The 12,993-nt window shown below is 42.5% G+C and overlaps 1 protein-coding gene across 5 annotated transcripts in view; it reads left to right on the plus strand.

Annotated features, from left to right (window-relative positions):
• The window catches only part of Vti1a (vesicle transport through interaction with t-SNAREs 1A), a 321,664-nt gene that overhangs the window by 15,542 nt on the left and 293,129 nt on the right, over positions 1-12,993 (plus strand). The gene's annotated exons all lie outside the window — the stretch shown is intronic.

Consider the following 12,993-nt stretch of genomic DNA (forward strand, 5'->3'; position numbering starts at 1 on the left):
AGCGCTGTTGTCTGTGTAGACTTTCCATTCTACAAGAAGCAGAGTTCTCGCCGGGCGGTGGTGGCGCACGCCTTTAATCCCAGCACTCGGGAGGCAGAGGCAGGCGGATCTCTGTGAGTTCGAGGCCAGCCTGGTCTACAAGAGCTAGTTCCAGGACAGGCTCTAAAAAAGCTGCAGAGAAACCCTGTCTCGAAAAACCAAAAAAAAAAAAAAAAGAAGCAGAGTTCTCCAGCTCAGTACTGTGAATTTGTCTAGCACCAGTTGGCCAGGCACCTAAAAGGACCTAAAGTCATGAATTTGTGTCATTTGGATTTTAGCACAATTGTCGGTTCTGATGAAAGCATTGATAAAATCACCGTGAATGACACAGAGTCATGAGTGCGAAGCTGCTCCTGTGTACAGGGCACAGCAAGCTAGGATTTCCATAAACAAATCACATTTCATACTCTTCGCATTTAAAGTAAAAGAACATGCAGGTGAAGAAAGAATTGTCCCTTACCTGTGAGTGACACAGTTATGGTTTGTCACACAGATCTGCTGTGTTTCTGAGTCTGGCTGTCCCTTAGTTACTTGTTTGGAAAGTATACTCCAGACTGCACTGTCCCTCCCCACCAGCGGCAGGGGGTTAAGGAAACGCTCCCGCTCCCGAGGGCACATCTGACTTTACATCTTAGCGGGGACCCTGAGAAGTAAGACCGCTGCATTAGCCACTGTGACGTCAGCCATAGGGAGAGATGGCGAGAGCTGCTGAGGAAGCTGGCGGGTAAGGAGGAAAGGCAGATCTGCCTCAGAGTGTCAGAGGGCTCCGTCATGGCTGTCAGAACAAACATCGTGCTGAAGCAAAGCGATGCTCTTTGTGGTGGCCACTGTCCCTGTCCCGTGCAGGATATTCCACGCTTACTGACTTCCTTTCAGAGGGCCACTGGCGGACAAGCCACTAAGCCTTAGCATGTGAGCTTTGGGAGGGGCCATCAGTCCCTCTGATATAAATGCCACTGTGTTCCTATTTTTAAAAAGGCCCAAGCAGGGGGTTGTGGCAGTGGCATGGAGGGGGGGGGTGTCTATGATGGGTCTCAGTGTCACTGCTTGGTTCCTGTGCTCCCCTGGGTCAGATCTCCAGCTGCTCGATGAGATGCTGATTTCTCTTGTAGAAGGAATTTGAGGTAGGAAGAAAATTATACCGATTTAATAATTTGTGCCCTGTGTGGTGGATTACAAAACAGAATTTGTCAACTCAAGTTTATACTTAGAAAATCCTCGGATTACTGCCGAGTGAAGAGCGATGAGAGCAGGAACCGTCTGTCCGGATTCGTTCCATTTGCTCATCTTATTTCCACAGACTCCTTCTGCAGACCCATTGTTCTCTTGAGTACCCCCAAACACCCTCAGACCCAGCAACAAGTGTGCCCTTTAGGAGAGCTGTCTTAACAGAAGGCCACAGTCTTGGAGACCAGAAAAGGTGTGGCAAGGTCACTCCATTGCAAGGCTTCTCTCTTACTTGTGGGTGGCCTCTTTCTGTCCTTACAGGATCTCCTGCGCGCACTAGTGGCCGCTTTGGAATTTAATCACCTCTTAGAAGACCTGTTCCCTAAATCCATCTACATGCTGTGTAATGGGGGTGAGGGCTTCAGCATGTAAACCTGGAGATGCAGCTCAGCCCAGAACACTGAGTTCCATTTTAATGTTTTCATGTTAGATGTCACATTACTTTGCTTCCATAGCTTCTGTATCACCTGACCCAATGTTTAATCTTCCTTTAGGTATCTAGTAATTGTAGTTTTGGATGAGTGCTCCTTTCTCGGTTACATTTTCTATTATGAGGATAAAAAGAACCAGCAACCGTGAGCCTAAGCTTCTTGTTTTGTGACGTCACTGAGTATTCACGTTTCTGTGTGTGCTCACTGCCCCAGCTTTCTTGTGCTGTGTCTGCAGACACCTTTCTTTCTCCAGTGCTTTTATGTTGTATTTACTTATACTTTTTCTTTTTCTGAGAAAAGGTTGGTCTCACTATTTACCTCTGGCTGGCCTGGAACTTACTATATAGACCAGGCTAGTCTTGAGTTCACAGAGATATCCCTGCCTCAGCCTCCCAAGTGCTAGGATTAAAGGTGTGCTCTGTCATGCTTAGCATTAAAACATTTTTTTAAAAAATTGCACACTAGAATTTTCCTTGCATGTATGTCTGTGTACCACGTGCATGTCTGGTGCCAGCAGAGAAAGAAGAAGGCGTTGACTACCCTAGACCTGGAGTTACAGACAATAGTGATCCACCACGTGGTGCTGAGAACCTGCGTCCTCTGGAAGAGCAGCCAGTGCTCTTCACCATGGAGCTGAACCCCTCACCTGTCCTTTTTATTTTTAAAATTAAAATATGGTCTAATTAATGTACATGAGTTTTGCATATTAGTAAGGTACACTGGAGCATTTCCATGCATGCATATGCCCACTGAATAGATCATATCTGTCCACTCTCTGCCCATGACTCCTATTCTCCCCTCCCCCAGTGCTTTTCTTATACCTAAAAGCCCTTCTTAATTTCTTTTTGCCTCCCTCTCCCCTTCCCTGTCTCTGGTGACGACTTTCTACTTGTGTTTCTACAGGTTGACATCTCTTTCCATAAGTGTGAGAATGTGTGACATTTGTCTTTCTGCCCCTCTGCCACAGTGGCTTATAGTGACTGGCCCTTTGTGAAGTTCTTTAACATAACATTATTTAATCTCATGGTAAGATCTGTAGACAGAATGGTTGTGCACTGCCGGTTTCAACATGCAGCACTGTAGAACCAAGGCGGCTTAGATGGATCAAGTCTTCTTAATCCTGCTGTGTGCAAGGCCCTGTCCTAAGTCCCGAAATGTAGCCTGAATCTGAATCAGCATAATGTTATTGTTCTTGTGGAACTGAATCTCTAATATGGACCTTGGAGGGGGAACTCCTGAGAAGATAAAAACACAGGTTATTATGTTGCTTTTTAAATTTGTTTTCAGTATTGGTGTGAGTGTGCCTAGGCCTTGAGAAACAAACTGAAGTAGTCGGTTCAGGCGAGAGCACATGAGGTAAGCACAGAAAGGCCATGATGTCAGAAAGGAGAAAGCAGTGAGCTGACGGTGTTTCTTCCCCTTCAAACTTAAACAAGACACAAACAAACCCCACTGAAGTTGTCTTTTTGTTACAAACACGTGTAAGATGTCTGTCTCAGTAAATAGCAAGGAATTGGAATAGTGTGTGGTGAACCAGGATGTGACTCCCAAGGTCTGCCGAGTGCCTGGGACAGCTGATACTGCATTGTGATGCTAGCACCATCTTGTGGTTAATTTGTGTAGTTGCATTTTTTCCTGTTACAGAGCTGAGCTTCCTTTAAGACAGCTCACTCCCATGGAAAGGAGGATTGGGCTGTGGTGGGAGTTGGAAGTAGCACTCTGTCCCCGGTCGAAGTCCACTCCTCTCCCAGGTCAGGGTGCCCGAATGCTGTCCTCTCCTGTCTGGCAGGCCATGTGATGTGATTGTTAGGCCAGAGCGGAGCCGCCTACATCAGAGAAGGGCACTTCTATTGACAGTCTCCAGTGAGGCTGAATGCTCCGGAAATCCAGCTGCCTGCAGACTGCTGGAGTCGTCCCTTAGGTCAGGGCTCAAAGGACCGTGTGAAACAGCTTGAAGCTTTTGCAGCTGTTACCCACACTGTCTCTTTTCACAGGTGACAGACAACCTGAGTATCTGCGGGCAGCCTGTGCGCATCTTCTATTTTTTTTTTAAGTCTGAGACTAAAGTGTGAATGGGAAAGAGAAATTTACATTTTGCTTTTTTTTTGGCAAAAGGTTAAGAACTTGATGCCTCTGTTTACATTGTATCTCCCTTGTACTTGAGGCTGCCTGAGATATTTCTGTCTTTGTGGGGACTGTAGGGAACAGTTGAAGCATGTTTAGAAATGCAGCTGGTCTCAGCTTTAATATGTAGCAATTATCACATACTTGAACCTTCTTTCAGGAACATACCTGTATTCTAACAAGAGATACGGGAACTTCATATTACAGTTAAAGTTGAGATACCAAACAGCAAAACATGCCTGCTGTAACATGTAGGCCTCTAACGTGTACAGGCTGTACCCTAATAGCCCACTTCCTATTTTTCCCAGACATTGAAGACTCTTCTTAAATTGACTGATCTTTTCAGTTTTGCTGCTTTAGCAAGATAGTAGGTCATAAGATTGCTATTTTTGCTTTTGTAATCAAACTTGCTCACTCTGCTTAAAAAAAAAAGACTAAGACAATTGCAAGATATATGTTAAAATAAGACCCTGCCGACACGTAAACAAAATTCATATGCTCTGGGAGGTCAGGTTTTCATTTTGGATGGTTGTTTTCCCCTCTCTTCTTTCCCTTGCATATCTTTCTGTAACAATGATGTCATACCATCCACATTTTAAAAATGTATGTTGTAATATTTATGTTTTTGATTTATGTAAATTTTAGGTTTTTTTTAACAGGAGCATGTTACTTTTCAGTTATGTTAGCTTTTTGTTGAATGTATGCTTCAATTTATTTCCTTCACCACTTACTGTGTTGCAGTGAATATCTTCAAATAGGTTTTTAATCAGGATCGTTTCTAAGAAGGCAAATTAGTAAAGAGAACCCAGTTCTGCAGTTCTCATACCGCTCAGCAGGCTTGTGTTCTGGGCCCTTTCCACGCTGTAATTGTGGATCATCAGATCATTTCTGCTCTGTTTCTCCTCCATGGTGAAACATCCTCCGGAAAGACCAGCTGTCGGTAGACTGGGGCTGAGCATCTAATATGTATCGCTCACTTAACTCTCAAAAGTGGCGGGAGCAAGATACTGTGACTGGGGTTTTTCAAGCTCCAAGGAGGAATATCGCTGGATTCTTTTCTAAGGTACTCCCTTTTGGGAGACGCACAGCCTTGACAAGGACAGCAGGCGTGTGTGGTTCCCCCATAGCTGGTTGAACTTTGAACTCATTTTACATTTTCAATATTTCTTAATCAGAGACTGTAGACTGTTTCTTTTAGGCATTTGCACACACTTGTGACCTTTCAGGGGAAAGGCAGCAGTCTATTGCAGTGTCACGCACCTGTGTGCACATATGCTTCTCCTTAAGAAGAGGATTTAGTCAGTTCTGCCAGGGTAAATGGTTAAGAAAGCTGCCATGCAGCTGGCTCTTTGCTTGTGAGAGTCTTGTTTTAGACTCTTTAACTCTACTTATTGGGCGTTGTTGATTTCAAAGATGAACACAGGAAGTGGACCAAGCTGGTAGGAAGATACCAAAAGCCCGTGTTCGGCTGTAATCCCTGCTCTCTGTGGGCAGGCCATGCTGTGCAGCTCTGGTCTCCCCACCAAGAGTAGGAGAAGTTCATGCCCCTCACCCTGCCCTGTTGTGTGTACCAGAGTGAAGTGCTGTTATGATCTGAGAATTCTCAGCATTTTTTTGTGCTGCTAACTTTGAGGCTGGCCTTATTGAATTTTCTTGGCCTACGAAACTTTAGTATTTTTCCAGAGTGACTGACTTTATGCTGGCTGCTGAATCTCAAGACTATTGACTGTAGGTGCTGGAGACTTGTGTGACCTGTGAAAACGACTTCCATATTTACTGCAGCCAAGGCACAGGTCAGGTGTGCCCTGGTACAGATAGATGTCCATCCACATATGTGTCCTGTGGAAACTCATATTTCTGTGCTGCTAGAGTCTGACTGAGATGGGTTTTGCTGTTTAGTTGAAAATTTTTCTTATGTAACAATAGTTTCTTTAAGACATATTTATAGGTATGGTGCCATTTATTATTAAAGAAACCAGGTTTTTTTTCGAGACAGGGTTTCTATTTAGGCTTTATATCGTTTTGATCTTTTTATGTAGCTGAAGTAAGTATTTTCCAGAGAAAATGCTAAATCGATATGTGTGCATGTGGGTGTATGTATGTATGGTCTATTGGTTTTAGAAGTTTTCTCAGCTATACTCCTTAACGACAAGCTACTTTTAACTGCTCCGATGTTTACTTGTACTCCTGATCTCAGTAGGAAAATTTTTGTTTTTGTTTGTGTTTTGTTTAGCTGTAGCCTGTGATAGATTCCGCTTTCCCATCAGTCACTAGATGGCGCTGTCTGTTTGCAGAGTGCCATTAAAAAAAGAAGAAAAGAGGGAAGCAACAGAAATTACTGCCTCATGAATAAAATATTTCTGATGGGATTTGCATTTCTATATTGGCTGAAGACACTGTGTTGAATGTTTTATTAACCAGCCCAGTGCAACTGTCAGCCTATTAAAGAGATCCAATGGTCCCTGTTTAGATAAATAAACTAAATAAATCCAATTCGTCAAATTGTGTTCCTGGCTGTTTATTTTACATTCTTTTGATGTACAGTTTATTTTAAGTTAAAGCCACATCGGTTTAAAAATTAATGGGAAAATGTTATTTGGTGTTTGGAACACGAGGAAGTTAATTGCTGTAGTGAGAAAGCCATCTCTGTTCTAATGCTAAGTTGTTTGCTCCTGAATAGTAAACTTTTCACTGGTAGCTCACGCACTGTGTCCTGGTCAGAAGCCATCTGATATTTTGCGAGCGGATGGCCAGAGACGGCTGATGCCACCCTCAGTCTCCCTGGCATCAGTCTTGTGTGCTTCTCACCGGGTTTCCCCATGGCGTCCTGCTCATTTCTCAGGTACGACCCACAATTCCTTGGACATAACAGTAGCTAATTTATTTCTAAGTGGAACGTCTTTTATGAATGTGCTTTCCTGGTGTACATCAAGCATTAAAGGGGAGAAGATGACAACGAGGGAGTGACATTCGCTGAAGGAACCAAAAACCTCAAGGTGGTGACTTCGCGACAAACCAGTCCCATCTGTTCCTTGCCCTCTTCGAGCTTGTGCTCAAGGGGAATTCCTGGCCGTATAATAGAGCACTCCCAACTGAACTAGATAGTTCATACGTAGGCCCTAGGGCTACAACAATATTTGAATAAAACACGTCAATTTTGTGCTTTGCCAAACTAAAATAAGTTGGTAACTTGAAATGATATATAATGGTTCTGACGTCTCGTTTCTTTTCCACGAATCCTCAGCCGCGTTTTGTTCTATTCTTACTGTCTTTTATCCACTTCTGCATTGGTGAGGTTCAGAGCAAGGCTCAAAGTGGGCTAGGCACTTTTGACTTTGCACACTGAAAGCTTTTCAGGGCATTCGGCTGGTGCTGATGGGACTGTGCCAGAGCTCATCTCCAGGGTGAGGGTTTCAAGCTGTGTGATCGTAGTTGAAGATGTCTCTCTCAACTATTTTAAGGTTTCTTGTACAAGAAGTTAAAGTAGGGCTTGGATGGACTTTGCCAGAATTTGCTATTGATCTCAAGTTAGTATAAACCTGGCAGGCCATAGGCCACGTGTACAAATAGTTTCATTTTTGTCTGTTATTTTGCTTGTATTTGTGCCCTTCCAAGGCTGAAAAAGCCATTTAAGGGTATAAGAAAATTTAAAATAGGGAGTCAAATTGCTTTAAAAAACATTTTGCCTTGCTTTTAAGAAATTAGATAACGGAGTCAGTACCTGTGCTCAAGTGTCTCTGAAGTGCCCAAGTGTTGCCACCACAGGACACCAGGACTCATTCCCCAGTCCTATCAGACACCAAAGCTACTAGAGCATGCTTGACCCTGAAGACTAAGGGAACAGCCCATTCCTCACCCCCACTCACTCCGTTGACCGTTGCTGGAAGCACCTTCTCACTCAGAGCTGGAACCCTACTGAAAACGGACTTCTCTCCTATGGACAATGGCAGAACTGACCTGTAATTCATCCCTATGATGGGGAGTGGGGATCCAGTTTTATCCTTTGAAAAGTCACTTTGCCCAACCTTAGCTTTGCTAAAAAAGCATCTAATTTATAAAATTAAACAAGTTTCTTAAATTAATTTACTGTGAGTCAAAACACCGATACCCTTTCTTGATTTTTGTCAGCTTTGCAGTTTTCCTCGGTCACTTGCTGGACTTTTGTGGCTGGCCCTTGCTTCTTTATGCGCCTACCAGCTCGCAGTTTCAGTCTTCCTCCTCTTCCGATGTTTGCGCTGTTTATGCTCACTGAACTTTTAGCCCAGGTGCACATCTGTGTGAGCACAGCCCCACACCGCTACATTGTGTGTGTGAGCACAGCCCCACACTCCTCTCCATTGTGTGTGAGCACAGCCCCACACTCCTCTCCATTGTGTGTGAGCACAGCCCCACACTCCTCTCCATTGTGTGTGAGCACAGCCCCACACTCCTCTCCATTGTGTGTGAGCACAGCCCCACACTCCTACATTGTGTGTGAGCACAGCCCCACACTCCTCCCCATTGTGTGTGAGCACAGCCCCACACCTACATTGTGTGTGTGAGCACAGCCCCACACTCCTCTACTTTGCTCACTGTGCTCTTACCGAACTTACAGGTACATTGAACTGAACAGGGGGCAGCTGGCTTCTTCTTGGTCACATGATACTGAGACTAAACAGGAAGAAGAAAGTTTTCACTTCACAGTTAGATACCTACAGGTTTATAGTCGCTATTAAACTTTCCTCCTTTTCCTTGTTGAAGGACTGTGGCTCAGGGTCAGTCACTGCAAATACTGTCTGATCCAGGGATTCTATTAGAAGACTTATTTACACTTCAAAAATATCAAGTAAATATTGTTGCAGGTTTGCTAGAAGTAGTTAGTATTCTCCCCCCCCCTTTTTTTTTTTAATTGTGTGTGAGCTAAGTTTGGTTATGGACCACGTTTCTAGGACAGAAGTGGGAAATACTGAGAAAATCCAGGCCCTATGGTCCCGAGCCCTCCTGCATGTGGTCGGTCTGTCCTGTGCTTTTGTTTTCTGGTATGAACCTTTGAATTCTGCCTACACAAGGAGGAAGGAGGAAGGTCCATAGGATCATAAATATGAAAACACTTGGAGAGCTGTATTAAGTTTTAGTTGGCAACTTTGCTGTGTATAGACAGTAATCCTGTAATTAAAGAATTAAGAGGTTAAAGTATCTCAAGGTCAGAAGATCCTTAAGAATCCTGAAACACGTAAAGCATCTTCCTTAGGGCTCCAGCAGGCGAGCTGCAGGAGCGTGCACCCAGGGCTGAAATGTGGAGTCTTCCATTGCATTCTCAGACCCGACCTTCATTCTCGCCTTGCTTTTGTGTGCCAGTCCATTTTGTTTTGTAAAAGACATCTTAGAAATTAATCCATGGTAACAGAAAGCAAGCTTTCTCCTTGACCTTGTGGGAGTAGAGACAGAAATAAAGGTAGAGGGATTATGATATTATATATTCTGTCATTTTATCATATGCATTTATTACTATTTAGAGTCGTCTTTGTACCAAGTTTTCATCTGGAGTTCAAAATACACATGCAGTGGCTTTGTCTTTCTTTCATATACTTTCTCCAGTTTCTAGCCCTGAAACTATTAGAAGTCGCCATTGTGACTGGAGGCAGAGAAAGCATGTAGTTTCTCCTTACGTTGTCATTATCGTGAGGAGAGTTCATGGTAGCATGCCCAAGCCAACAACCAAATAGCCCAGTGGTTTAAGAGCTCCAAAATTTCCCTTCTATTGAGGATTTGGTTTGGAACACAGACATAACGTGGTGGAAACTGGATGACTTGTGTCCAGTTCCTATCAGTAAAACACATATTTCTAAGGAAAGAACAAACCTGGAAGCCACAGAAGAAAACTTCAAGGTGGTGATGTTTCTGTTGCTTCGAGGAACTTGGTTTTAGATTTGGTAATTTCTAATAGTTTGCTGTTGTTGATTTGGATGCATGATCCTGGGAACTGAATCTAGGACCTTACTAGGAAAAGCACTTAGTCACTGATCTATATCATCAACCCCAAATTTGCTATTCATATTAACCATAACCGTAGTAATTGTAATACTGTGGTAAGTAGAATTATGGAGGGTCATTAGAGTAGTGTGTGAAAATGGGGAGAGCCATCCTGCCTCAGTGTAAATACTGCAGATGGCAGTACAAGGGCTTTGAGTGACGTGCCTTGTAGGAGCTGATGTCCACATTCAGACTGGAAATGAGGAGGGGTTTCAGAGAAGCGCATAGGCAGATTGAATGGCCAGAGTAAATGCAGGTGGGAAACCGCAGGGCTGTCGGTGAGGGTGATGTGAGTTTGGAGCAGGCTGAAAATTTTCCAGGCACAAAATATGAAGCCAGACTTTGGTCTCCAACCTTTGCTGCGCACCAGAATCTGAGTACCTTTAAACACTCCTGACGCCAGATGGACTTGCTCTCACACACTTAGAACTTTATTGGGCGTCACAGTGGTGCTTTTAGTGCACAAGTGATTCTCTCTGTGTACATTTGAATTTGGAAATTAGTAGCTGGTGTGGGAAACTAAGCCAGACAGGTGGGCAAAGCCCCACTGGGTAAGCGGAAGAGCACAGCCCTGACCCCAGCTTGATTAGGAACTGCTAATGGCTGGTGACTGACAAGCAGCTCTGCACTGAACACAGTGCAGTTCTTTCTTCCTTGAGGGTTGGAGTTCTGGTTAATTTTATTTATTTTTATGCTTTCAAATCCCTAAAATGATTTTAAATGAAAAATTTTAATTCAGAAAAATTTGTTATCTTACAATAACATGTCTATCAAATTTGCCTAAACACTAATTTCATTTTTTTATACTGTCAGAGGCCAGGCTTGATAAAAGTACCATTTATCAGGGTAGGGGCATGGGTGTCAGAAAAGTTAGTAAAGGATACTAAGATGCGAGTAAAAATAATAAAACAGAAACATAGGATAGGATCAGGAAGGAGTTCCAGTGCATACTGAAATGCATTTAATTTTCCGTACTCTTTTATACCCCAATACAAAAGGGGGAAGGAGGCAACAATAGACTCTTCAACACGGTACAAAGGACAACTGAACAGTTAATTGCTTCAGCACTTTGAGACATAAAGTCATTAGCATTCTGTTGTTTAGGCCTTGAAGCCATCCTAGACCAAATATCCTGAAGGCAGCCATTCCCTAGGACAAACCTCCTGTTACGAAGGAAGGAGCAGAAGTATGCTTGTATATCCTGACCATCTGTCAGGATGGAGTGGATCTACCTGTATGGACCATCTTACTGTCAAAGGAACCAGAAACCACATCCTGAATCAGGATGTGTAGCCCTGGTTGTTGTCAACAATTTTGAGCAACCTCCAAACTCTCTATCAGACAAGGTGGAAATAGGCTCACATTTTTGGGCCTCCACAATATACTTAGGTTTTATGATAATCTTTACTTGGAGGAAACAGACGATACGCATACATATTTTTTTTATGTAGGTGGAAAACTAATATTTTAAATTCTCACTTGAACAAAAGCAAGCTGTGAGCTTTAGTTACTACTGATTGTGGCATTGACCTTCAACCTTAAGGCAAATGCCAGTAGAGCATCTCCATGAGAGTGTTTTCATTGTAAAAGTTGCTATTTCAAAAGTATCGAATCAGGCATAAAGTTTCTTAAGATGAAATACAAGAGTCTGTGTTTATGTATGTATATTTGTGCTGTTTCTGGGTTTAGTAGGACAAACCGCATATTGTACACAGGTGCATTCTTGAGAACGTACACTCACACACACTTTTTCTACTCTGAACTTTTGAACAATAGATTCTAACTTAATTTTGTACAAGAATTGTCAAGAAATTGCTAGAAACCTCTAATCAGAGACAAGGAAGTGCAGACGTGATGGATAAATGGGGTTCTGTTATGGCCAATGTCTTCACTGATCCTCACAGAACTGCTCTTTGCTTCCCCGGTGTCTTTGTTTTCTCTTGGCAGAAAGCCAGAGGAATTTGGAATAGAAGGAAAGTGAAAACTCCTTGGTCCAAATGATGATAGTGTGCACGAGTCTGGGGAAAGTTGCTTGCAACCTAGTAGCAGAATTACTAGAAGAGTTCTTGCCTCTTGTTTAGGAAGAAACTGGAAGTTCCTTATACAGCCAGGTTGGAAAATTTTTAATTTTATACTACCCAGAGCTTATGATTGCAATTTAAATCATCAAATGTCACAAAACAGTGGTTTTCAGCAATCCTAATGCTGCAACCTTTTAATGCAGCTTCTCATATTGTGCTGATCCCAAACCATACAATTATTTTTGCTCCTACTTCATTACTGTAATTTTGCTGCTGAATTGCAATGTAAGTGTCTGTATTTTCCTGTAGTCTTGGGTGACTTGTATGAAAGGGTCATTCGACCCCATAGGAGTTGATGACCCACAGGTTGAAAACTGTTGATATAATAGTTAGAATTTTAAACTATAAAAAAATTGAAAACTAGTCCTGACTAGAATTTAGTCAAAAATACTGAGGTTGGAAAAATACTGCCATTTATAGTTTTAAAAAGTGCTATTTTAAAATCAACTATAATTTTACACCAAATTAATTATTTTCCTAGTTTTTTAAATGTAGTATATTTGCTGAAGCATTTTGCCTTACTTTGTTGTCATAGAGATATCTTCCAGAAAGTATATAATTCCAAAGTATTCTTTATCATTAAATTGACCTCTTTTGAGTTATTTGTTATACCCTCAGGTGGATCCCACAGAAGTGTGCCTGTGTGTCAGAAAGACATGCTTGGGGGGGAAGTCGTTGCCAGTGCGTTTCCTACCTGAAAGGATTTTCTGTCTTCTAACAGTGTTCAGAGACTCTCAACACAATAAAACTGGGCCTTCTGACTCGAGCGGAAAATGACCATAGATGGCAGTGTGGCTCACACCGATGTTTAAAATGTGCCATGTTGAGGCATTTTGATATAGGAATTTCCAAGACCAAATTCATTTAAAGTGTACTTAAATTTTTGCTTTAAGATTAAAATTTTTGCATTAAAATTTTGCATTACTTAATCTCTGCGTTAAGAGTTTACTTTCCATTGTTAACGGTTTATTTAAGCCCAGCACAATTAGATGCTCTCTCTACGTTTCAAAAAGCGTTAGTAAACACTGCCAGGTAACATACTAGTAAAAACTATCAGTCTTCTGCTCTTGACAATGTCT

The sequence above is a fragment of the Arvicola amphibius genome, chromosome 1 (assembly GCF_903992535.2).
Source record: "Arvicola amphibius chromosome 1, mArvAmp1.2, whole genome shotgun sequence".
Lineage (NCBI taxonomy): Eukaryota > Metazoa > Chordata > Mammalia > Rodentia > Cricetidae > Arvicola > Arvicola amphibius.